Raw genomic sequence first — 26,822 nt, 5'->3', positions numbered from 1 at the left:
AACCTTTAAACTCATTTTTAAGGCTTTAATTTTTGGATAGGCGCCATACCCTGCCTGACCCGTTGTTGTATGTTCTGTCACATCTTCCATGGTTCAAATGGCTCTGAGCACTATGGGACTTAACATCTATGGTCATCAGTCCCCTAGAACTTAGAACTACATAAACCTAGCTAACCTAAGGACATCACACAACACCCAGCCATCACGAGGCAGAGAAAATCCCTGACCCCGCCGGGAATCGAACCCGGGAACCCGGGCGTGGGTAGAGAGAACGCTACCGCACGACCACGAGACGCGGGCTCACATCTTCCATCACCTAATAGGATACTACCCTAGTACTTAAACTCTTTACATACTTCAATAAGATGTCCGTCACTGTCCACGTTGCTTTCGTCTTCTCCTCTACATATATTCCACCTTCTCAAAATTAATTTTCAGGTCTCACTTTTTTACGCTCCTCCAACGATTTCCAAGGCTTGTCAGAAAAATCTTCATCATCGTTTGCTTCGACGACCTGATCATCAGCATAGAAATGTATTCTCTACTTGCGCCGGCCGTTGTGGCCGAGCGGCTCTAGGCGCTTCTTTTGCACATACGTCTTAAAGAGTGTGTGAGGAAGACGGCAATTCTGCTTTAGTCCTTTAGGTTTTCTGAAGGTCTTTCTAGAAAACTCTTCCCCTACTTTAACGAAACATTCCACTGACTTGTAGATGTTTAAGATACTGAAACTTCCTGGCAGATTAAAACTGTGTGCCCGACCGAGACTCGAACTCGGGACCTTTGCCTTTCGCGGACAAGTGCCCTACCAACTGAGCTACCGAAGCACGACTCACGACCGGTACTCACAGCTTTAATTCTGCCAGTATCCGTCTCCTACCTTCCAAACTTTACAGAAGCTCTTTTGCGAAACATGCAGAACTAGCACTCCTGAAAGAAAGGATACTGTGGAGACATGGCTTAGCCACAGCCTGGGGGATGTTTCCAGAATGAGATTTTCACTCTGCAGCGGAGTGTGCGCTGATATGAAACTCCCTGGCAGATTAAAACTGTGTTCCCGACCGAGACTCTAACTCGGGACCTTTGCCTTTCGCGGGCAAGTGCTCTACCAACTGAGCTACCGAAGCACGACTCACGACCGGTACTCACAGTTTTACTTCTGCCAGTATCCGTCTCCTACCTTCCAAACTTTACAGAAGCTCTTCTGCGAAACATGCAGAACTAGCACTCCTGAAAGAAAGGATACTGTGGAGACATGGCTTAGCCACAGCCTGGGGGATGTTTCCAGAATGAGATTTTCACTCTGCAGCGGAGTGTGCGCTGATATGAAACTCCCTGGCAGATTAAAACTGTGTTCCCGACCGAGACTCTAACTCGGGACCTTTGCCTTTCGCGGGCAAGTGCTCTACCAACTGAGCTACCGAAGCACGACTCACGACCGGTACTCACAGTTTTACTTCTGCCAGTATCCGTCTCCTACCTTCCAAACTTTACAGAAGCTCTTTTGCGAAACATGCAGAACTAGCACTCCTGAAAGAAAGGATACTGTGGAGACATGGCTTAGCCACAGCCTGGGGGATGTTTCCAGAATGAGATTTTCACTCTGCAGCGGAGTGTGCGCTGATATGAAACTCCCTGGCAGATTAAAACTGTGTTCCCGACCGAGACTCTAACTCGGGACCTTTGCCTTTCGCGGGCAAGTGCTCTACCAACTGAGCTACCGAAGCACGACTCACGACCGGTACTCACAGTTTTACTTCTGCCAGTATCCGTCTCCTACCTTCCAAACTTTACAGAAGCTCTTCTGCGAAACATGCAGAACTAGCACTCCTGAAAGAAAGGATACTGTGGAGACATGGCTTAGCCACAGCCTGGGGGATGTTTCCAGAATGAGATTTTCACTCTGCAGCGGAGTGTGCGCTGATATGAAACTTCCTGGCAGATTAAAACTGTGTGCCCGACCGAGACTCGAACTCGGGACCTTTGCCTTTCGCGGGCAAGTGCTCTACCAACTGAGCTACCGAAGCACGACTCAGGACCGGTACTCACAGATTTACTTCTGCCAGTATCCGTCTCCTACCTTCCAAACTTTACAGAAGCTCTTTTGCGAAACATGCAGAACTAGCACTCCTGAAAGAAAGGATACTGTGGAGACATGGCTTAGCCACAGCCTGGGGGATGTTTCCAGAATGAGATTTTCACTCTGCAGCGGAGTGTGCGCTGATATGAAACTCCCTGGCAGATTAAAACTGTGTTCCCGACCGAGACTCTAACTCGGGACCTTTGCCTTTCGCGGGCAAGTGCTCTACCAACTGAGCTACCGAAGCACGACTCACGACCGGTACTCACAGTTTTACTTCTGCCAGTATCCGTCTCCTACCTTCCAAACTTTACAGAAGCTCTTCTGCGAAACATGCAGAACTAGCACTCCTGAAAGAAAGGATACTGTGGAGACATGGCTTAGCCACAGCCTGGGGGATGTTTCCAGAATGAGATTTTCACTCTGCAGCGGAGTGTGCGCTGATATGAAACTCCCTGGCAGATTAAAACTGTGTTCCCGACCGAGACTCTAACTCGGGACCTTTGCCTTTCGCGGGCAAGTGCTCTACCAACTGAGCTACCGAAGCACGACTCACGACCGGTACTCACAGTTTTACTTCTGCCAGTATCCGTCTCCTACCTTCCAAACTTTACAGAAGCTCTTCTGCGAAACATGCAGAACTAGCACTCCTGAAAGAAAGGATACTGTGGAGACATGGCTTAGCCACAGCCTGGGGGATGTTTCCAGAATGAGATTTTCACTCTGCAGCGGAGTGTGCGTTGATATGAAACTCCCTGGCAGATTAAAACTGTGTGCCCGACCGAGACTCGAACTCGGGACCTTTGCCTTTCGCGGGCAAGTGCTCTACCAACTGAGCTACCGAAGCACGACTCACGACCGGTACTCACAGCTTTACTTCTGCCAGTATCCGTCTCCTACCTTCCAAACTTTACAGAAGCTCTTCTGCGAAACATGCAGAACTAGAACTCCGAGTTCGAGTCTCGGTCGGGCACACAGTTTTAATCTGCCAGGAAGTTTCATATCAGCGCACACTCCGCTGCAGAGTGAAAATGTCATTCTGTTTAAGATACTTCTTACATCATAAAATTTTGGCAGTACGCTTGACCAAAGCAACCTGAACAATAGCTTTAGTGACACTGAGTCATATGCTTTCTCAAGATCTATGAAAACCAATTACTGCTTGGATTCTTATCCGATCTCTTCTTCGCCGGCCGCGGTGGTCTCGCGGTTCAAGGCGTGCAGTCCGGAACCGTGGGACCGCTACGGTCGCAGGATCGAATCCTGCCCCGTGCATGGATGTGTGTGATGTCCTTAGGTTAGTTAGGTTTAAGTAGTTCTAAGTGCAACGGGACTGATGACCTCAGATGTTAAGTCCCATAGTGCTTAGAGCCATTTGAACCATTTACTCTTCCCTTAGTTCTGTTAATAGACCATTCTAACGCTTCTCCCACTCTACCAGACTAATCGGCGTTTTTGCACTTACTTTTACTTCTTTCCTTAGCTTTGCAATTATTTTCCATGCTGCTGCCACTTTTATGACTAGCCCCTCTCCCCCTTTCTACGCATCGATAGACTATGCATATTTACCTTCCCATGTTTCATTTTTCCTTTTGCAGATGCCGTTTTTTACTTATATGCTCATTCTAAAATAAAGGCTCTATCATATTTATCCCGTGTCCTGAACCAGTTATTATAGTACATCTCTTTTAGTTTCCCTTTTTCTTCATTGCTTTGAGTTCACCACTGTGCGCCCCGCTTTCTTTTTTCTTCTTGCGGCCTCAGTACTACAAATGCTGCTTCATGTGTGCATCTTTAAATTCCTTAGTACATATGCTCCTTCGTTTCTTCTTCTAAGTGCCTCAGTTTGAAAACCATTATTTATAAAGAAATTGTACAGACTTTTGTTTTAAGCTGTGTAAGTTGTATTTAATAGTATCGACTGTGGATATATTTGCTCTTTAATTTGACTTTGGCCCTTGTAAGTTACTATCATCTTTGCACCTAACAGGAAGTGGTGTGAGCCCAATTTTTCACCCCTGTCGACATTTATATCATTTGTTCTTATCTTGTAATTTTTGTTTTTTATAATATACTCTGTTATTGACCTGGAACGACTCTCCCAGGAGTATTTGTGGATCTGTTTGCGAGGAAAGAAACCATTAAACGTGTTCAAAGACAGTGTCTCACACATATCCACTAACCTTTCTCCATTGTCATTTACTGCTTCATTTCCATTTCTTACCCCTACTCCACTATCAGTAGCCACCCCCTATTTCCATTAAAATTATTTCTTATACTCTATTATTGACCTGGAACGACTCTCCCAGGCGTATTTGTGGATCTGTTTGTGAGGAAAGAAACCATTAAACGTCTTCAAAGACAGTGTCTCACACATATCCACTAACGTTTCTGCATTGTCATTTACTGCTTCATTTCCATTTCTTCCCCCTACTCCACTAACAGTAGCCACCCCCTTTTTTAATTAAAATCTCCTATTAAAATTATTTCTTATCAGGCACTTATTCTATGCTGCACACTTGATAATTTTTCATAAAACTCATCTTTGACTCTGCTATCAGCTTCATTTATAGGTGCCTCGATAATGATCAGTTTGCGGGAATATTTTGATCTTTCTACTGTCGTTATCGTCTCTTAAATTTTCTCCCGCCATTTAATTTTTCGGTGTTTCTTATGGGCGGGTGTAGCAATGCCTGTCTTGGCCCTTTCCTCCGTTTTAACGCCACCGTAGAAATTAAAGTGATTTGTATATTTTCATTTCCCTCCACTTTGACATTTGTTTCACTGAGAAGTCACGCATCTAACTTCAGCCTCCATAATTTTTGGAATACTTTTCTTCTTTAACCGTAAATAACATATTACTGGGCGCGAAGTGCTCTAAATCATCGATAGATAAACAGTCATTAGATTTTTTTAAGTGAAAGATAATTAAAGTTTGGAGGCCTTAGTGGGGGATTCTTTTATTAGAATTTTAATATCTACTTTAAACTGCCATTTTTGAGGAATTTTACATGATGCCATATCGATGGTGTAATTTTAATCTAAGAATTTTCTATTTTCATTGGTTTCAGAAATAGCCGCGAGTCTGGACAATTCAAACCAGGACGCGTCGAGAAGCGCATAATTTGACAACGGCTTCAGGCATCATTTTCAGTTTGTTCCACCATGAAAAAGTTTTAACATGTTTCGAGATAAAAATAGTTCTTTATTCTCGAAAGTACGTATAATAAAGCTGTAAAAGTCGCATTTTACTAGAAACAATTTTTTTTATGAAAAATAAAACTCTGAACTTCAACATTTATCGTGCCTCACGATCAGATCGTCCAATTTACTTTCGGGGTGGATTCTATACGGGGCCGGCACCGCTCCTCGTCCCGGAAGTGACGTCGCAACTCGTATGGAACTCCTCGTGGGTAATGTCCCACACTCCATCGTGAAGCCAAATTACTCTTCCGTAAGCAGCGGACCTGATTCGCCGTGTTCCTGCTTGGGGATGCGGACAGAGGCGCTTGAATACTTTAGACTTCTAACGGAGCACTCTGATAGGTCTGTTTTTTTCTTCAGAGAGAGAGTAACCTGGATTGCCTTACAAATAGCAATCGTATCGTCATGCTTCTACGCGCAGGGTGATGTCGAAGACTGACCGTAAGTGGGCAATATATTTGGGAGCACTCCCTTCATTGGCAGATTCGTCATCTTGTCGGGACTCCCGATGTGAGTGCAGTAGATGCTGCTCCACCTGCGCCGTATGACATAATTCTATTGAAGTCACCGTTCTTTCCATAAAACCCTGGACCGGTGGCGACCACGCACTCTATTCCTGACAGATTTCTTCAGATCGAAACTTCTTTGTAAGCTACTGCCGAAGGTTTAACAGAGTAAAAGTTGATTCAGATGCAACAAGAGAGAGACACGTCCGGCCACTGGATACATCGGCTTGAAATTATCCCTTCCTTTCCAATACTTATTTTTACTGTGAAATTTTCTTTATGCAGCTCAAGTTTTAATATTTGGCTTTTCTTTTAGAAACCATCCACGGCAGCTTTCCAAACATGTACTCGAAATCAGAAACACATCTTACTCGCTGTGACATAATAAGTTTTGTATGGGATTATTCCATATTACTGAGTCTGCTCAGCCGGATATGACATCGCTGCTGCTCTCAAGCTTGACACCCTTTTTTTGGAAACGCTTTTTAAAACAATTAAGGTATGTAAATTGAAGCTCGAGGTCAAAGTATCTCACTTCTCGTACCTAATTAAACTTAAACGATAACAGTTTAACTGCCGACTGTTAATTAAGTCATAGATGAAGATATATAGATAACAAAATCCATTTTAGTTTGGTAAACCTCTCATCAGACGGAATCGTTTGACATAAATCACACTAACATTCTGTTTGATTTATATTTTGCGATTTGTCTAGTGACTCTTGTGTTTGTATAGTTGTAGGTCTTCCAAGCTCTTTCATCTTGTGGGTATGGAGATGGTGTCTGTTCTTTCGGACATGTCCGAAAGAACAGATACCGTTGGTGATCTTGCAGCTCTCGAAGAATGAAATTACAATGAAATCCAGACTTTTAGTCGCTTACAGGCATTGATAAATATCAACGGGGACAGTCGAAAATGTGTGCCCCGACCGAGGATTTTCTGCTTACTTCGGGTGGTTCGATTGGGTTGGTTGGGGGAAGAGACCAAACACTTAAGTCATCAGTCTCATCGGATTAGGGAAAGAAGTCGTCCATGGATTTCAAAGGAACCATCCTGTCATTTGCCTGGAGCGATTTAGGGAAATCACGGCAAACCTAAATCAGAATGGTCGGACGCGGGATTGAACCGTCGTCCTCCGGAATGCGAGTCCAATGTGCTAACCACTGCACCAGCTCGCTCGGTGCTTATATGGTAGACGCTCTATCCGTCTGACCCACAGAGTACACAAAGAATAGTGCGACTGCAGGGACTTATCCCTGGAAATCTCCCCGTGAGACCTACATCCCCAACTTACTGCCCGCACACTACATATGTAATGTGTAAGCATGTCCGGAAGAACAGATACCCGCCAATGATCTTCTTCAGTACGGATGCACTCACACTGCCCGAACTCTTACGGGAATCGGTAGAATGACTTGCCGCGAGTAATGAGTTTAGTGGGCAGGGGCACTACAAATGGAGTGTGTCAGCAGTAAGTTGGGAATGTGGGTCTTACGGGTAGATGGCCAGAGATAAGTCCCTGCTGTCGCACCATTCTTTGTGTCCTTGGTGGCTCAGACGGATAGAGCGTCTGACATGTAAGCAGGAGATACCGGGTTCGTGTCCCGGACGGGCACACATTTTCAGCTGTCCGCGTTGATACTTATCAACGCCTGTAAGCAGCTAAAGGTCTGAATTTCATTGTAATTTCAGCTTACATCTTGGGCGAGCTGTTTGTACGGTGTCCGAAAATTTTCATTGTCGTGGACTTAGGATGCCACTTTCAATAGTGATTAATATCCGCATAGAAGTTGCCCCTTTTCCGAACTAAACAAACCTAAAGAAAATAATACTACGAAAGTTACAATTCCCACGACTGGTTCATGAAAGTAACATCTATTTAAATGCAACTTGTTATTATTTTGCATCTGAAATACTTTACTACTGTCAACGAATAACTTTCTCTTTACTGATCCCAAGTTGAAACCCATATTTAGTTGTTGGCTGTTCAGCAAGATGTGTACCCAGGACGGTGCATTTCAACATTCACAAATTTCTCATACTTCGTTATAGTGATGCTATAACAAAATATAGCATCACAGTGCTGAAGCAGTCGCTATCCTGAATATCTATAGGTAAAATTAACTCCTCTAATCTGAAAATAATTTACTGAGGCAAACGTATGTTGCTTATCATAGTATTAATACAAAAACACGAAAACTGAGCCGACCAGAGTGGCCGTGTGGTTCTAGGCGCTACAGTCGGGAACCGCGAGACCGCTACGGTCGCAGGTTCGAATCCTGCCTCGGTCATGGATGTGTGTGATGTCCTTAGGTTAGTTAGGTTTAAGTAGTTCTAACTTCTAGGGGACTGATGTCCTCAAAAGTTTATCCCATAGTGCTCAGAGCCATTTGATTTGAACGAAAACTGAAGTACCGATTTTTAATTTGCGTTATATAAGGTGGCATATGAAGGTATAGAATTCGAAACATACATTGCCATGGATGTGCACAAAGAAACTGTGTGTATGTAGCCGTTAAGAGTCGTAAGACGAAATAGACGCTTTCATATTCATAAATCTGATAACACCTTGTTTATCGCACATTAATATCTCTCACATTTCTAATACCGGTGCCAACGTAGAGCAGGTGCTATGGTAGAGAAGACACATGAAAGTAACATGGTTTCGTGGAATCGCTATCAAGTGAAGATCATGTTTACTTGGTTCATTTGCAGCAACACACCCCTACCGAGCAGCTACTTTGCAACAACTGTTAGGTCTATGAAGTTTTAGCAGTTTCAATTAAAATGTGACAATAAAGAAGTCTGTAAGTAACGTTGTGTACTGCCGTCGTTATTTCAATTGCCTCTTTGCAAGAGTAACTTTGTGCTCATTTTCCGCCGTTAGCAGAAAATTTCTAGCAAGTTCCTAATTTTTGATTTCTTCATTTTTAATATCAGTGGCTTCCAACTTCCCTTATTATATGGAAACAAAGTTTATTTCATATTATATCTAGAAGGGGAACACTAACGGCTCAGAGTGAGAGAGACAATTTTCTAGTAGAGAAAGTAATAGGAATGTGGACACTCATAATCATAATGCAACTGTTTTGTTCGAAGATCATAATAGAGTGTGGTGCAAAAAAAAAAAAAAAAAAAGACGCATGGATTTCAAACTAGTATAATTAGTTTTATTTTGATCAAAAACAAAATGTACTCACATCACAGCACTTGGTTATGTACCCAATGTATGAACTGCCACGTTTTTTATATTTCTAAAATAACGCCAAGGACACAGCGGCCTTCTTCGTGAGTACACTTTAAAAGCCTTTCTCCGAAGTTCGACACCACTTTCGTCAACATGTCCTGTGAAACAGCAGCAATTTCTCGACGCATTGTAACTTTCAGGTGATTGAGTGTACGAAGTTTGTTGCAGTACACTTTACTTTATAGGTAACCCCTCAAGGAGAAGTCACAGACCGTCAAATCTGGCGAACGTGGTGGACAGAGGACGTCGCCGAGACATTTCTCGAACAACTGTCGTAGAATCATTAGCCGTCTCGGCTATGGTTCCATATTGTTGGAACCACTTCCTATAGTGTCCAGTCGTGGCCTCACGAAATTGCGGAGCATTGCAACATTATGTGCAGCATTCACTTTAACATAACGCCGCCTTCTTAAAAAATTTGGCCCAACGATTCCCACTTTGGACACACTATATACCACACTGTCCCTTTTGCCATGTGCAGTGATTTCTGATGCACTTCTTGTAGTTTGTCTGCGGCCCAATAGTGATAGTTTTGTTTTTTTACGTAACCGTCTAACTAAAAGTGCGCTACATCGCTCATTATCAACACAACATTATCAGTAGTACGAACATCAACCGTTATCTCACAAAACTTTCTACTTTCATCATAATAACGAACGTGAATCTTCTGGACGATTATAATTCTGTAGCGATGAAAATGTGACCCACCCTTCAGGATGCGCTGCAGCGAGCGACCAGACAAGCCCGAAGTTGGAGCACGTCGCCTAGTGGAGAGGTGAGGACGCTCTTACTCTATCAACATTTTTCTGCTTTCGTTTCGGGAGAGGATGACCAAGCGACGTCTGATTCATGACTGATCCAGTTGTGCGATAATTGGCAACCCAATACAATAATGTGTTGTCATGAGGTCTCGAAACATTTCGCGGAACAGTGAAGAGTGCATGAAAAAGCTGTTAAATTGTGATCACAGAGTCATTATTATTGAAGAAATTTTGAGCAGCAAGAACGTAATGATGCACAGTCCACTGCGCCATTACTACTGAAAGTGAACGCTCTAACTTATAAAACAACAGGTCCCCCACACTGCCATTCCACTCCCACCACTGATACTACTCAAGTCAAATCCATGCGTTAAAGAAATAATCATAATAATTCTACTGTTGTAATGAAAGATAAATTTTCTTTTATTAATACGTGAAAATCGTAAATTCCTCTGTGTCTTACGTTGCCAATGTTCGTACTAACATCAATCAGGTGCTACGGTAGAGATGACACATGAAAGTAACAACATTTCGTAAAATCGCTGCATAGGGACGTTCATGTTTACTTGGTTCATTTGCAGCAACACACGCATACCGAGCAGCTACTGTGCAACTGCTACGTAGCTAATGCTGTCAGCAGTGAAAAATGAAACGCCTTAACGAAGTCGTCCCAGACAGCAAACTCGCTGTGTATTAGCGTCATTTTCTCGCTAACTTTCGTCTAAACGTAGACGGAAATAACTTCTTGTTTGTTTGCCGCTGTCACTACAAAATTTGGAGTAAGTTCCCAATTTTCACTCTGATTAGCCACGACTTCCCACGTTATATGGATACGATATTTGTTTTAGGCTATATCTCAAAGAAGAACGCTAACGGGTTGAACTGAAACACGAAGAAATTAAAATAAATAAATATTGTGTAGTCAAAATAATGGGAATAATGTGGATGTTGATAATAATAATTCTATTGTTGTCATGAAAGATAAACTTAAATGAGCACCGCACTTAATTCCAAATAATTTGAGGGTTATAACTGCGGTTTGATGTTTTTATAGTTCAGATTTTGTAATTCTAATAATTTTACATCTGATGTTACTTTACGCGATAAAACGACATTCACATTGCGTTCTACTAAGGGAAATCTAATTTGACGAGAACAAACCCATTGAATCAGTTGGTCGAATTTCGACCACACACGGTACCAGTCTAAATAATTACTCTAAGGAGAAGTGGATCTGACTGACCAACGACTGAATGAAAGGCAGGAGAATATTTAATACGTAACTTCTACACTAACCTTGAGTACGTACATCTCACATACATTTCATATATATCAACATGTTTACCGCGTATTTGGACATATATTACCACAAATATCTCTAGCGATTTTCGCCCTGTCGTTTTATTTTCACGCAGGTCAGTGTTTACGTTATGATATCGTCTGAGTTACAGGTCGTACAGTAATATACTTTTAAAAGAACATTCAACGGCAGATGTTGACACTGTCTGCGAATTGTGCTGTAATTAGCGTCAGTAGTGCAGAAGTAATAAATTAAAGCGTCATAAGTTATGGGGCCGTTTTTCACTCATCTCAGTGTTCATTTCGTCATACTTCCTGACCTGTACCTTGTACAGTGATAGAATTTTGCTGGTACACTCAATGATATATATGAATATTGTGTGCAAAATTTGTTGCGAATACAGTTGGCAGTGGAAAAGTAATAAATTAAAATGTCACGCTTCAAGTGGCAGTTCTACTACATGAATCGCGAAAACGTAGTAAACGATGATCTTTTCTTCCTTTAACCATTTTGTGGGAGTTGTCAGCAAGAAAATGTTTCGTAAAGGTCTGAAAGTATGTGTTAGAAGCTACAATGCGCTCTCGTTGTCAAATACCGGATGGGTAAAATTTAGTTTCACCTGTCTTGCGCTACAGTTTCTTTTCCACTCCACCCTAGATAGTTAGGTAGTTCTTAGCCCACGGCAATTGTTTCCAGACAGTAAGTAATATGTGTATGAAGTGTCGATGAAATCGGCCCAGTGGTTTAGGAGGAACAAATACAGAGTGATTTTTTCCACGGTGTTCAAACTCTAGGCATTAATCGATGAGAGGATACGGAACAAAACAGATCTAATGAACTCATTTCTAGGAGTGCATGATTTCCATGCTAGAGACCATTTATTCAGTGATACTTTATTACAGAGACTGCGGTCTAATATGCGCTGTACCATGCAGCCACTGAGGCGACTGACATGCGTTCGGACGTTAACGGCGAAGTGGGCTGGAGCACCAGCACGTAGCAGCCACTTAACACTACGAATCATCATTGGCACGTGTTCCAGCAGGGGAGGCAACGTCGCCTTCAAGACACGCTGATACTTCTGGCCTTTTAGACAACGTGGAACGAAGACTGGTCCCAAAATACAGTTGCCAATTATCCCAACCCACACATTCTAGGTGTACCAATGCTGACGATTCGCTGTCACCATATCATGGGGGTTCTACATGCTATCTGTCAGACGACTGTTACGAAAGTTGAAGACAGCACTCCGCCTAACGATGGCCACATTTATGAATAGGATGGATGACAAGTATCTCGGAAAAGTGGTTGCCAGGTGAAGAAACCATTGACAAAAATGCTCCCGTTGTGGAAATTCTGTCACTAGCAAGCCCTGCAAAAGCTGTGAGTGACGAAGGTAGTAACAATTGTCATGGAGAATGTCCGATTTACCCTTTCCTGGCGGGACAACTGCCTCGTACTGACACAGCGGGTTGCCTTCCATAGTGTTAATCACATTTTGCACCATGTATGGTGTCCGTACGTTCCGAGTACGTCCTTCACGACTCGCTGCTTCCTGAAACGACCCTGCCTCAGATAAACGGCGAAACACTGTTGCAAACATTGAATGCTGCGGTTGTTGCCGTCGGTTTCCTGATATAACCTCGCTACCCGCCGCCCGTTGCCATTGACTTTCCGTAAGTAAACACCATGTCTGCAAGCTCTCGATTAGAAATTGTGTACAACGCTGTATCACATTCACTAGAAAATGATTCAACAAGAGAAGCGAATCGGACACAACATTACCAAATACTATGGAGGACAGGGCGATAGGGCATTACGTATGAGGAACAGTACCACACTCTAGGAGGACACCGTGCCTGCTGTAACTGTGGCTGCATGGGAAACCGTTTATTAAACCACAGCCGCTGTAACAAAGTATGATTGAATAAATACACTACTGGCCATTAAAATTGCTACAAAACGAAGAAATGCAGATGATAAATGGGTATTCATTGGACATACACTCCTGGAAATTGAAATAAGAACACCATGAATTCATTGTCCCAGGAAGGGGAAACTTTATTGACACATTCCTGGGGTCAGATACATTACATGATCACACTGACAGAACCACAGGCACATAGACACAGGCAACAGAGCATGCACAATGTCGGCACTAGTACAGTGTATATCCACCTTTCGCAGCAATGCAGGCTGCTATTCTCCCATGGAGACGATCGTAGACATGCTGGATGTAGTCCTGTGGAACGGCTTGCCCTGCCGTTTCCACCTGGCGCCTCAGTAGGACCAGCGTTCGTGCTGGACGTGCAGACCGCGTGAGACTACGCTTCATCCAGTCCAAAACATGCTCAATGGGGGACAGATCCGGAGATCTTGCTGGTCAGGGTAGTTGACTTACACCTTCTAGAGCACGTTGGGTGGCACGGGATACATGCGGACGTGCATTGTCCTGTTGGAACAGCAAGTTCCCTTGCCGGTCTAGGAATGGTAGAACGATGGGTTGGATGACGGTTTGGATGTACCGTGCACTATTCAGTGTCCCCTCGACGATCACCAGAGGTGTACGGCCAGTGTAGGAGATCGCTCCCCACACCATGATGCCGGGTGTTGGCCCTGTGTGCCTCGGTCGTATGCAGTCCTGATCGTGGCGCTCACCTGCACGGCGCCAAACGCGCATACGAGCATCATTGGCACCAAGGCAGAAGCGACTCTCATCGCTGAAGACGACACGTCTCCATTCGTCCCTCCATTCACGCCTGTCGCGACACCACTGGAGGCGGGCTGCACGATGTTGGGGCGTGAGCGGAAGACGGCCTAACGGTGTGCGGGACCGTAGCCCAGCTTCATGGAGACGGTTGCGAATGGTCCTCGCCGATACCCCAGGAGCAACAGTGTCCCTAATTTGCTGGGAAGTGGCGGTGCGGTCCCCTACGGCACTGCGTAGGATCCTACGGTCTTGGCGTGCATCCGTGCGTCGCTGCGGTCCGGTCCCAGGTCGACGGGCACGTGCACCTTCCGCCGACCACTGGCGACAACATCGATGTACTGTGGAGACCTCATGCCCCACGTGTTGAGCAATTCGGCGGTACGTCCACCCGGCCTCCCGCATGCCCACTATACGCCCTCGCTCAAAGTCCGTCAACTGCACATACGGTTCACGTCCACGCTGTCGCGGCATGCTACCAGTGTTAAAGACTGCGATGGAGCTCCGTATGCCACGGCAAACTGGCTGACACTGACGGCGGCGGTGCACAAATGCTGCGCAGCTAGCGCCATTCGACGGCCAACACCGCGGTTCCTGGTGTGTCCGCTGTGCCGTGTGTGTGATCATTGCTTGTACAGCTCTCTCGCAGTGTCCGGAGCAAGTATGGTGGGTCTGACACACCGGCGTCAGTGTGTTCTTTCTTCCATTTCCAGGAGTGTATATACTAGAACTGGCATGTGATTATATTTACACGCAATTTGGGTGCTTAGATCCTGAAAAATCAGTACACAGAATAACCACCTGTGGGCGTAATAATGGCCTTGATATACCTAGGCATTGAGTCAAACAGAGGTTGGATGGCGTGTACAGGTACAGCTCCCCATGCAACCACCTCTGGGCGTAATAATGCCCTTGATACACCTAGGCATTGAGTCAAACAGAGGTTGGATGGCGTGTACAGGTACAGCTGCCCATGCAACTTGAACACGATACCACAGATCATCAAGAGTAGTGACTGGTGTATTGTGATGAGCCAGTTGTTCGTCCACCATTGACCAGACTTTTTAAATTGGGCAGAGTTCTGGAGAATGTGCTGGACAAGGCAGCAGTCGAACATTTTGTGTATCGAGAAAGGCCCATACAGGACCTGCAATATGCGGTCGTGCATTATCCTGCTGAAATGTAGGGTTTCGCAGGGATCGAATGAAGGGTAGAGCCACGGCTCGTAACACATCTGAAATGTAACGTCCACTGTTCAAAGTGCCGTCAATGCGAACAAGAGGTGACCGAGACGTGTAACCAATGGCACCCCATACCATCACGCCGGGTGATACGCCAGTATGGCGATGACGAATACACGCTTCCAATGTGCGTTCACCGCGATGTCGCCAAACACGGATGAGACCATCATGATGCTGTATGAAGAACCTGGATTCATCCGAAAAAATGACGTTCTGCCATTCGTGCGCCCAGGTTCGTAGTTGAGCACACCATCGCAGGCGCTCCTGTCTGTGATGCAGAGTCAAGAGTAACCGCAGCAGTGGTCTCCGAGCAGATAGTCCATGCTACTGCAAACGTCGTCGAACTGTTCGTGCAGATGTTTGTTGTCTTGCAAACGTCCCCATCTATTGACCCAGGGATCGAGACGTAGCTGCACGATCCGTTACAGCCATGCGCATAAGATGCCGTCATCCCGACTGCTAGTGATACGAGGCCGTTGGGATCTAGCACCGCGTTCCGTATTACTCTCCTGAACCCACCGATTCCATATTCTGGTAAGAGTCATTAGATCTCGACCAACGCGAGCAGCAGTGTCGCGATTCGATAAACCGCAATAGCGATAGGCTACTATCCGGCCTTTATCAAAGTCGGAAACGTGGTGATACGCATGTTCATTCTTACACGAGGCATCACAACAACGTTTCACCAGGCAACGCCGGTCAGCTGCTGTTTGTGTATGAGAAATCGGTGGGAAACTTTCCTCATGTCAGCAAGTCGTAGATATCGCTACCGGTGCCAACCTTGTGTGAATGCTCTGAAAAGCTATTCATTTGCGTATCATAGCATCTTCTTCCTGTCGGTTAAATTTTCGTCTGTAGCAAGTCATCTTCGTGGTGTAGCAGTTTTAATGGCCAGTAGTGTAGTCCCTAGCATGGAAACAATGCATTTCTAGATATAAGTTCATTAGACCCTTTTTGTTCCGTATCCTCTCATCGATTAATCCCTAGAGTTTATGCACGGTGGAAACAAATCACGCTGTATACATCCATTTTTAAAGTATGGGTTGCTAATTTTGCTAAAGGTTAGTGCTGCGTTGCCAGTGCGCTAGTGAGAATGAAGTGATACACGACGACAGCCGGAACCTTCCGGAGATCTGCGGTAAGGTGCTACTGCGTTGATGGGAAGTTGCTGCAGATGCGGCGATAGTGAGAACGCCGCCGGCAAGTGCAGCTGACGCGTGTGATAAACGACCGGGCCAGGCCAGAACATGGCGGGTATACGAGGAAGGAACCAGTGCGGGGGATGCGTCGGCCGATTCCAGGAGCTCCAGTGCCGCTCGCAGGGGCTCCAGCCACTAATGTCGCGCTTCCCGATTCTGGAGAATGCCCGCGATCTGACGGCGCAGCGCGTCCGGAGAACACACAAAGCCCAGGACGTGTTGGGCGGTCGACCCAGAGTCCACAGCCATGATGACAAAGGCGGCTGCTGCTGGCGTCGTGGGATAGTAATACAGTCTGTTCCCACAAAAGAAACAAGTGTTTCCCTTAACCGCACAGTACCTTGCTGGACAACACACATACACCACATTGTTGTTCAGTTTTGGAGGTACTATATTGCACTATAAACAACAAAGGGCGTTTTCAGAGTTTCGTCTTAGCTTCCCTTTCGGACCGTATTTCTTTTCCCTCTCGCCAGACGCGAGTCATTCCCAAGTTCCTCTGAAGACTAGCTGCCTAGCCATGAATTTTCTGACTAACATGCTTTTATTTGACTGATGTGTGAACTTTTATTCCTGTTTCTTTCGGTATTTCATTTACAATATAGATACATTTTATTGTTTGGCTGACTCCTATTGTACAGACACCGGAAGGCGCAACGGTGCCGACCGGCCGCCGTGTCATTCTCAGCGTATAAGTGTCAGTGGATGCTGATAAGGAGGTGCATGTCGTCAGTACACTGTTGTCCCAGCCGTTGTGAGCTTTCGCGATCGGGGCCGCTACTTGCAAATCAAGTAGCTCCTCAGCTAACCTCACAGGGGCTGATGCACCCCGCTTGCCAATAGCGCTCGGCAGACCCAGACGGTCACCCATCCCAGAGCTAGCGAAGCCAGACAGCTCTTAACTTTGATGGAAATCGGTGTTACCACTGCAGAATCCCGTTGACTGATACAGCTGATGGTTTCTGTTTTATGTTTGATTTGCTCTTTCAACCGGATCAATCAATAAACTATTCTTCCAACCAATTTCAGTAACAAGCCACGAGCAATCAGTTACCTTTAAAGGTAATGATAAGGGAACAGTTTAATTCGCTCCAACGCTTCACTTTAGATTTCGCATTTATTGTCACATCCTTCGGTGCAAACCACAGAACAAACAAGTGTAACAATGAGAGAATATTTGTACTCGTAGTATTTGCTATGTAATTTAAGAATTACTTAATAAACAATAGGAATCTAAGATTATTCCTTTTCAACAAACATATTTTTAAGACCATAAACGATAAAGATCAACCATAAACTAGAGCAAGTATCACGTTCTCAGTCTTTGAATGAAGTCAGTAGGTGACATTGGGGACAATCAGATTATTTAAATGTTACACCATTAAGGACGATCTCTCGTTAAGAATTATAACCACAATTTAAAGAAGATTAATTTAAAGCAATTAACATCAAAAGCAAATAATTAAGTCACGTCTCAGCAAATGTATCAAAACCCAATCTTTCAGTTCTATAACAATGTTGGATCGTGGAATACGCCGGATTGCCGTACAGAAGGGTAAATTTTACCAAACAGCAATTTCTCCAAACCTAGAACTACCTTAATAGTGTACAATACTTAGGGTATCCAGAACTACTGTAATTCGCCTTTCTTGGGCATAACGCTGGAGTAGATAGTTAATCTCTTATTTCATTCTCGTGGAACACTGAGCGGCAATAGACACTCGGGCAACTCTTACCCCAGCGTGACTCGGGAAAGAGGATGGCTCCACCAGGAGGACGAAACATTTACCCAAACTGGAAAGGGAACACGTCTAACACAAGCCACTAGGATGGACGAAGACCAGTTGGCGAATTTTAATGATTAACCAAAGCTTGCTGGCCAGCGGACGAAAATTACAGAGGAAAGGTAGCTTTATTTGTGCTCACGAGAATTGACAACTGCAGCAAATGAGATTTCGGAAGAACTACCGCCTTAGTATCAATACGGGAGTTCGGAGCTAAGGAGGGCAAGTGAACAACGGTCTCCACCCAACAGGCCCAACATTTCAGCCAGACCGAGCAACCGACATCAGTCGTGGCTAGGAAGATTACCAAATAGAAACTCTAGTACTACCTTAAATATAATTAAATAGAGCACTTAAATGACACGGGGATTAAACTCCTTAACACAAGAATATATACACAATAACAATGACTAAAGTTAAATAAGCCTACGTACTAAAACACAACACATATTGGCAACATTAACATAATCTAGCACTTCATACGTCCGTAAAATTAATTGACTTCAGTCCACTCTATCTCTCCGCCAGACAGTACAAGGTCATTTAACATTTTACAACGTGCTTATTCAAACAGTTACCAACGCCATCCATGGGAAATAACGGCTAGCAGAAGGTTCACAGCCAAAAAATTTTTCCCTTTTTTTTCTTTACGACGCGCGCCTTAAGGAAGTCAGCATGACGTTCAAATGCACGATCATGAAAGGGGGCAGTAATACACACGCAAGGCAATTTCCGATCACAACCTCAAAGCAGTGAAACATTGTCACACAATTATTAATAGCTCCCACAACACGGTGAGATTGGACCCGCCAGACGAAGACCGTTGCACTAACTAGGTGAAAAATCCTACTTTCAGTGAGGGCACCACCTTCTGTAGGTTATTGGCAGCCACAGACGGACTTCATAGCTTCCCCAGCCCATGAACGGAAACCAAATGTTGTCCACAGATTTAGGCCTCTTGTGTCGTCACGCCGCGGATTTTTCGGCCCTTGTCGACTTAGCATAGAGGGACCGAGCGTCCCGCTATAGAACGGTCGTCCAGGGCCAAACACAGGTCTCAACTCCACGTCCGCCCTCGGCACGGCACACACAGCGCCTCCTCCCAGCGGGTGCGCTAGCAGCGCGCTCGCGGAGGCCCCGCAACGCCCTCTAGGAAAGTGTGGAAACTATAAACAGGAGTAAACCAAGGGAAAAACAGGAACTGTGGCAAACACACGGTTCAATATTGCCTGCGGATTCAGTAGAATTCCCCACAATTCCCCAACCTGTCTAGTTAATTTGTATGGTCCCATTTTTTAAAATGCCCATAATGTTTAGCCTACGAGTTTCCATATCACACTGACCCAGATTCGGGACTCGGCCACACTCCTAATATGCCCAACAATTTCAGATCAGTGCACACTCAGCTGCGCAAAGAAAATTCATTCTGTAAACAATTCCTCCGGCTGTGGGTAATCTTTTTTTCTCTGCAGTATCCTTTATTCTAGAAACGTTCGTCCCACAAGGTATGCAGGAGAACTTCCGTAAAATCTGGAAGGCAGGACACGACGTACTGGCAGAAATAAAACTATGCCATCGCTCATGCTCTTTCAGTCGATAGACCATTTGTCCGCAAATGGCAAATGGCAAAGGTACCATGTTCGAATTCCAGTTTGGCACACAACTTTCATAGGTCAGGAAGTTTCAAATGAGTGCACACTCCATTTCACAGTGAAAACTTCATCCTGTCTAGTCTAATGTTTACTAACGCAGTAGCTACTGCCCCAAGGGACTTCAAACGCACATCATTATTCCTCATCTACATATACATCTACTGTGCAAATCACATTTAAGTGCCTGGCGGAGGATTCATCGAACCACCTTCACAATTCTCTATTACTCCAATCTCGTACAGAGCGCGGAAAGAATGAACACGTATATCTTTCCGTACGAGCTCTGATTTCTCTTATTTTATCTTGGTGATCGTTCCTCTCTATGTAGGTAGGTGTCAACAAACTATTTTCGCGTTCGGAGGAGAAAGTTGGTGATTAGAATTTCGTGAGAAGATTCCGTCGCAACGAAAAACGCCTTTCTATTAATGATGTCCATCCCAAATCCTGTATCACTTCTGTGACACACTCTCCCATATTTTGTGATAATAAAAAACGTGTTGCCTTTCTTTGAACTTTTTCGATGCACTCCGTCAGGCCTATCTGGTAAGGATTCCACACCGCGAAGAAGTATTCTAAAAGACGACGGACAAGGGTAGTGTAGGCAATCTCCTTAGTAGGTCTGTTACATTATCCAAGTGTCCTGCCAATAAATCGCAGTCTTTGGTTAGCCTTCCCCACAACATTTTCTATGTGTTCCTTCCAATTTAAGTTGTTCGTAATTGTAATAACTGGGTATTTAGCTGAATTTACGGCTTTTAGATTAGACTGATTTACCATGTAACAGAAGTTTAACAAGTTCCTTTTAGCACTCATGCGGATGACATTTCATTTTTCGTTATTTAAGGTCAGCTGCCACTTTTCGAACCATTCCGATATTCCTTCTAAATCGTTTTGCAGTTTGTTTTGATCTTCTGATGACTTTATTAGTCGGTAAAAGACAGCGTCATCTGCAAACGACTGAAGACGGCTGCTCAGATTGTGTCCCAAATCGTTTATGTATATAAGGAACAGCAAAGGGCCTATAACACTACCTTGGTGAACGCCAGAAATCACTTCTGTTTTACTCGATGACTTTCCGTCAATTACTACGAACTGTGGCCTCTCTGACACATCACAGATCTAGTCACATACCTAAGACGATATTTCATAAGAACGCAATTTCACTACTAGCCACTTGTGTGGTACAGTGTCAAAAGCGTTCCGGAAATCCAGAAATACGGAATCGATCTGAAATCCCTTGTCAATAGCACTCGACACTTTATGCGAATAAAGAGCTAGTGTTGTTTCACAAGAAAGGTGTTTTCTAAACCCATGTTGACTGTGTGTCAATAGACCGTTTTCTTCGAGCCAATTCATTATGTTCGAACACAATATATGTTCTAAAGTCTTGCTACATATCGACGTTAACGATATGCGCTTGTAATTTAGTAGATTACTCCTACTACCTTTCTCGAATATTGGTGTGACCTGTGCCACTTTCCAGTCTTTGGGTATGGATCTTTCGTCGAGCGGATGGTTGTATATGATTGTTAAGTATGGAGCTAATGCATCAGCATACTCTGAAAGGAACCTAATTGGTATACAGTCTGGACCAGAAGGGTTGCTTTTATTAAGTGATTGAAGTTGCTTCACTACTCCGAGGATTTTTACTTCTACGTTACTCACGTTGGCAGCTGTTCTCGATTCGAATTCTGGGACATTTACTTCCTCCTCAGTACATCATTTTGTCATTTCCTTCAGTATTGGTGCTTCCTGATCACACTTTTGTGTCCAATACATTCTTCAATACTTCATCACATTTAACAGTGGAATTCCCATTGCATTTTTTACATTACCGCAGTTGTTTTTAACATCACCCAAGATTCTTTGGTCTTCTCTGTACGCTCAGTCAGTCCTTTTGATTAATCATTTCTTTTTCGATTTCTTCGCATTCTTCAGGAAGCCATTTCGATTTACAGTGAAGATCCAAAGAAACTGGTACACCTGCCTCATATCTTGTATGGCCCCCTCGAGCAAGCAGTAGTGCCGCAACACGAAGTGGCATGGATTAAACTAAAGTATGACGTAGTGTTGGAGGGAACTGAGACCATGAACACTCCAGGGCTGTCCATAAATCCATAAGAGTACGAGAGGATGGAGATCTGTTCTGGAAAACTCGTTGCAAGGCATCCCAGATGAGCTCAATAAAGTTCATGTCTGAGGAGTTTGGTGGCCAGCGGAAGTGTTTAAACTGAGAAGAGTACTCTTGGAGCCACTCTGTAGCAGTTCTGGACCTGTGGAGTGTCGCATTGTCGTGCTGGAATTCCCAAGCCTGTCAGAGCAATGGACATGAATGGATGCAGGAGATCAGACAGGATGCTTACGTACCTGTCAGAGCCGTATCTAGACGTGTCATGGGTGCCGTATCACACCAACTGCACACACTCCACACCATTACAGAGCCTCCACCAGCTGTAACAGTCCGGTGCAGACATTTAGGGTCCATGGATTCATGAAGTTGTCTCCATACCCGTACACATTCATCCACTAGAGACAATTTGATACGAAACTTGTCCGACCAGGTAACATGTTTTCAGTCATCAGCAGTCCAGTTTTTGTGTTGACGAACCCAGACGAGACGTAAAGCTTCGTGTCGTGCAGTCATCAAGGCTACATGAGTGGGCCTTTGCCTCCGAAAGCCAATATCGATGATGTTTCCTTGAAATGTACGCACGATGACACTTTTTGATAGCCCAGCGTCGAAATCTGCAGCAATTTTCGGAAGGGTTGCACTTCTGTCACGTTCATCAATTCTCTTTATTCGTGTCTCGTCACGTTCTTGCTGGATCTTTTCCTGGCCGCAGCGATGTCGGAGATTTGATGTTTTGCTTGATTTCTGATATTCACGGTATACTCGAGAAATGGTTGTACTGAAAAATCCCCACTTCAACGCTACCTCGAAGATTCTGCGTTCAAGCTGCAGCGGGGCAGGGTCGGTCTGTCATTCTTTCGTCTCCTTACTCTCTCTCAGTCACTTTCACCGAACAGTTTATCTAACTCAATATTTATTCCTTCCGTCGTCCCTTCACTCTGCAGTAGTGGCTGCACGCTAGGCAGTGTAAAGTAGCGTTGATGAAACTACCTAATACCTACCACACAGAGGCCACGTAACTGAATTTGCAAATCAGTTCCTGTGAGGTCATTTTCACAAATTTTGGGCGATAGGAGAATGCAGTTTAACTGCAGTAAGCATTTGGAAATTCTATTAACGTCTTTTGTTATTCATAAAGAAGTACATGAAATGGCTATCAAGGCCGTATTTAATAATGCAAATTCCTTACCATTCGAAGTTCACTGTTGATCCAACATATTTCACACGTAAAAGCAGCCAGAATTTCTGCAAGTCCGTCCCTATTACTTTTGCTATCTAACAGTCACTGATCCACCACTATCAGCAAGTTGAACATTCGGTCGCTTCAATGGTGTCCTATGTCAGAAGTGCTCGACAAAGTATTCCATAAAGAACACGGAATATGCCACCTGGAACTGTCTCTATGACCAAAAGATCACATGCTTATGAAACTTTAACTAATTAATTCCGAAACATCACATTTCATGAAACTGCTCGTAACTTAAACCGCTTTAGTCACGACATGTTCTATCTGAGATGATCTCACTAGCTCTTCATTTTACGTACAATTTTCGCGGAGACATCTAACATGGTGTTACTCTCAAGCAGGTTAGCGAGCGACAATCTCGATGCTCCTCTCCTCTCTGCCTATCTAACTACCTGCTTGTGAGCAGCCGCTCGTCCATGAAATCCAAGTTTGCTCACCTCTCGACTAACTGACATAGAACTTGCAGTGGATCGTGATGCAGTTTGGAATTGCTATGTGGATAGATGTCTGCCTATTACACATTAAGACCCTCTTCAACTGTCGGCGGTCTCTGTCAGTCAACAGATGATGTCGGCCTGTACGCTTTTGTGCTGTACGTGTCCCTTCTCGATTCCACTTCACTTTCACATCGGAAACAGTGGACTAGAGATATTTAGGAGTGTGGAAATTTCACGTGCAGACGTATGACACTTGTCACACCCAATCACCTGCCCACGATCGAAGTCCGTGTGTTCCACGGGGCACTCCATTCTGCTCTCTCACAATGTCTAATGACTACTGAGGTCGCTGACTTGGAGTACCTGGCTGTGAGTGGCAACAAAATGCACTTCATATGAAAAACGTATGTTTCTGGGGTGTTTGGATACTGGATGGTCGAGCGGCTGCTCGTAAGCCACACACCATGCCGGTAAATACCAAACGACGCCTCGCTTGGTATAAGGAGCGTAAACATTGGACGATTGAACAATGGAAAAACAGTGTGTTAAGTGACGAATCACTGCACACAATGTGGCAATCCGATGGCAGTGTGCTGGTATGGCGAATGCCCGGTGAACGTCATATGCGAGCATGTGTACTGCCAACAGTAAAATTCGGAGGCGGTGGTGTTATGGTGTGGTCGTGGTTTTCATGGAGGGGGCTTGCACCCCTTGCTGTTTTACGTTTCACTATCACAGCACAAGCTTACATTGTTGTTTTAAGCATTTTCTTGCTTCCCACTGTTGAAGACCAATTCGGGAATGGCGACTGCATCTTTCAATACGATCGAGCCCCTGTTCATAATGCACAACAATAACGTCTTCGTAATGGAGTGGCTCATATACAGTCTTGACCTGAATTCTATAGAACACCTTTGCGATGTTTTAGGACGCCGACTTCATTCAAAAATGACTCTAAGCACTATGGGACTAAACATCTGAGGTCATCAGTCCCCTAGACTTAGAAATACTTAAACCTAACCAACCTAAGGACATTACACACATCCATGTCTGTGGCAGGATTCGAACCTGCCACCGTAGTAGCAGTGCGGTTCAGGGCTGAAGCGCCTAGAACCGGTCGGCCACTTCAGCCGGCGCCGACTTCGTGCCAGGCCTCACCGACTGACATCGATACCTCTCCTCAGTGCAGCACTCGGCGAACAATGGCTCTCATTCCCCAAGAAATCTTTCAGCACCTGATCGAACGTATAACTGCGAGAGTGGTAGCTGTCATGAAGGCTAAAGGGTAGGTCAACAGCATATTGAATTCCAGCATTACTGATGGAGCGCGCCACAGACTTGGAAGTCATTTACAGTCAGGTGCCTAGATACTTTTTCTCACACAGTGTATCTACACTGAGCCTCAGCATTTCCTTTTTCAGACTTTCTAGCTTGTATATCGCATTCAAGCTACTGAACTTCCAGGTCGCGATACGTAGGACGTTATATTTTCATCGGTTTTTCAATTTCTTTTCTCACGGTCACCTTCCACTTGGCAGTCCTTCCCGGAGATCCAAATTGGTGGCTATTCTGGTATCTGTTGGCAATGGAGAGACTATTATGACAATTTTTCAATTACAGGCAATATGTGCTGTGGATGCAAATTATGTGTCTTTAATGGAGTGGTTTCCATTTCCTTCTCCACCCTAAGCGCATTGATTATTGCTGACTCATCCGACCCCAAAGGCAAGGGAGTGCCCTTAACCTCAGTCTGCTCCTTCACATTCTTTGCCAAAGTGATTGCTAGGTTGAGGATACTTCTTATACCAGAAGTCTTCGGCAGCCAACGCTGATGGTTTTTTTTTTCAAAAAATAAGCTGCGAGTACTTTTACATTACTTATTAAATACGTTCTCCATAGATCGTGGGGGGGGGGGGGGGGGGCAAGCTCGTGATGCAGATGCCCAAATTCAAATAGAAAGAACTCTATAGATAGCCTGTGATTGCTTTATCCTGGTGACTATGTTTAACGATTTCTCAAAAAATGTTAGCCATTATGTAACCAATATGTGCAACCTATTTCGCAACTAGAAATGCTCAATTCAGATGTAGTAGTCGTCATTGTAGTGAAATCTAGAGAAGATAAGGATTCTGAGTAGTATGAACAAAACATAATATCAATGGCAACAGAGAACGGTAGGATACGTCATGAGTAAATTTCTTTATTAATAACAGTTAATAAGATGGTCATATTAACAAAAAATAATATCAAAAGCAAAAAAATGGTAAGCTATATCAAGAGTAGAATTCTTCATTAATAGCAGGTCAGAACAAATAGTTACAGTGAACCGTTCAGTGTGGTATCAACTTATCAAAAATAACGGCACACCAACAACAAAAACGATTGCTCAGGTGTACATGCCAACGCCACAAGCACAAGATGAAGAGGTAGAGAATATATGACTGCATTGGACTGATAACTCACTAATGAAGGCAGAGAATCACGTTGGGTTGGAGAACTGTAGAAGAGGAGGTTACAGAGAAATACATAACTGTTCTGAGATTGTAGTTGATTATGAAATCAAAATATGTTAATATTTTTGTGAAACTAGAGAAGTGTTCGACAATGTAAAATGGTGCTAGATGTTCGAAATTGTGGAAAGAGTAGCGATAAGCTGTAGGGCAAAATGGGTAATTTAGAATACGTCTAAGAACAATGAAAAACATAAAGACCAACAACGAAGTGGTCGGATAAAAAAGACTAAGTCAGAGAAGTAGTCTTCCACCTCTACCAATAAATCTATACATCGAAGAAGGAAAAAAAAAGTTTCAAGAAGCGGATGAAATTCAGGATGAAAGGATATTAATGATAAGATTCGTTGTCGACATCGCTTATTCGGTGACAGTGAAGAAGAATTACAGAATTTGATGAAAAAAATCAACAGTCTAATGAGTACACAGTATAACTTAAGAGCAAGTCCAAGAAAGACAAAAGTAATGAGAAGTAGGAGAAATGACAGCAGCGAAAACTTAACATCTGGATAGGTGGTCACGAAATAGATGAAGTTAAGGAAGTCTGTTACCTAGGCAGCAAAATAATCCATGGCCGAAGGAGCAAGGAGGATATCAAACGAAGAGTAGAACTGGTATACACGGCATTCCTGGGTAAGAGAAGTCTACTAGTATGAAACATATGCTTCAATCTGAGGAAGAAGTTTCTGTGAATATACTTTTGGACACAGCACTATACTGGGGAAAAACCAGAACAGAAGAGAATCGAAGCTACAGAAGAATGTTGAAAATTAGGTGGATTGATAAGCTGAAAAACGAGGAAGTTCTAGGCAGCATCGCA

The sequence above is a fragment of the Schistocerca gregaria genome, chromosome 6 (genome assembly GCF_023897955.1).
Source record: "Schistocerca gregaria isolate iqSchGreg1 chromosome 6, iqSchGreg1.2, whole genome shotgun sequence".
Classification (NCBI taxonomy): Eukaryota; Metazoa; Arthropoda; class Insecta; order Orthoptera; family Acrididae; genus Schistocerca; species Schistocerca gregaria.
Note: the sequence above shows the minus strand (reverse complement) of the source record.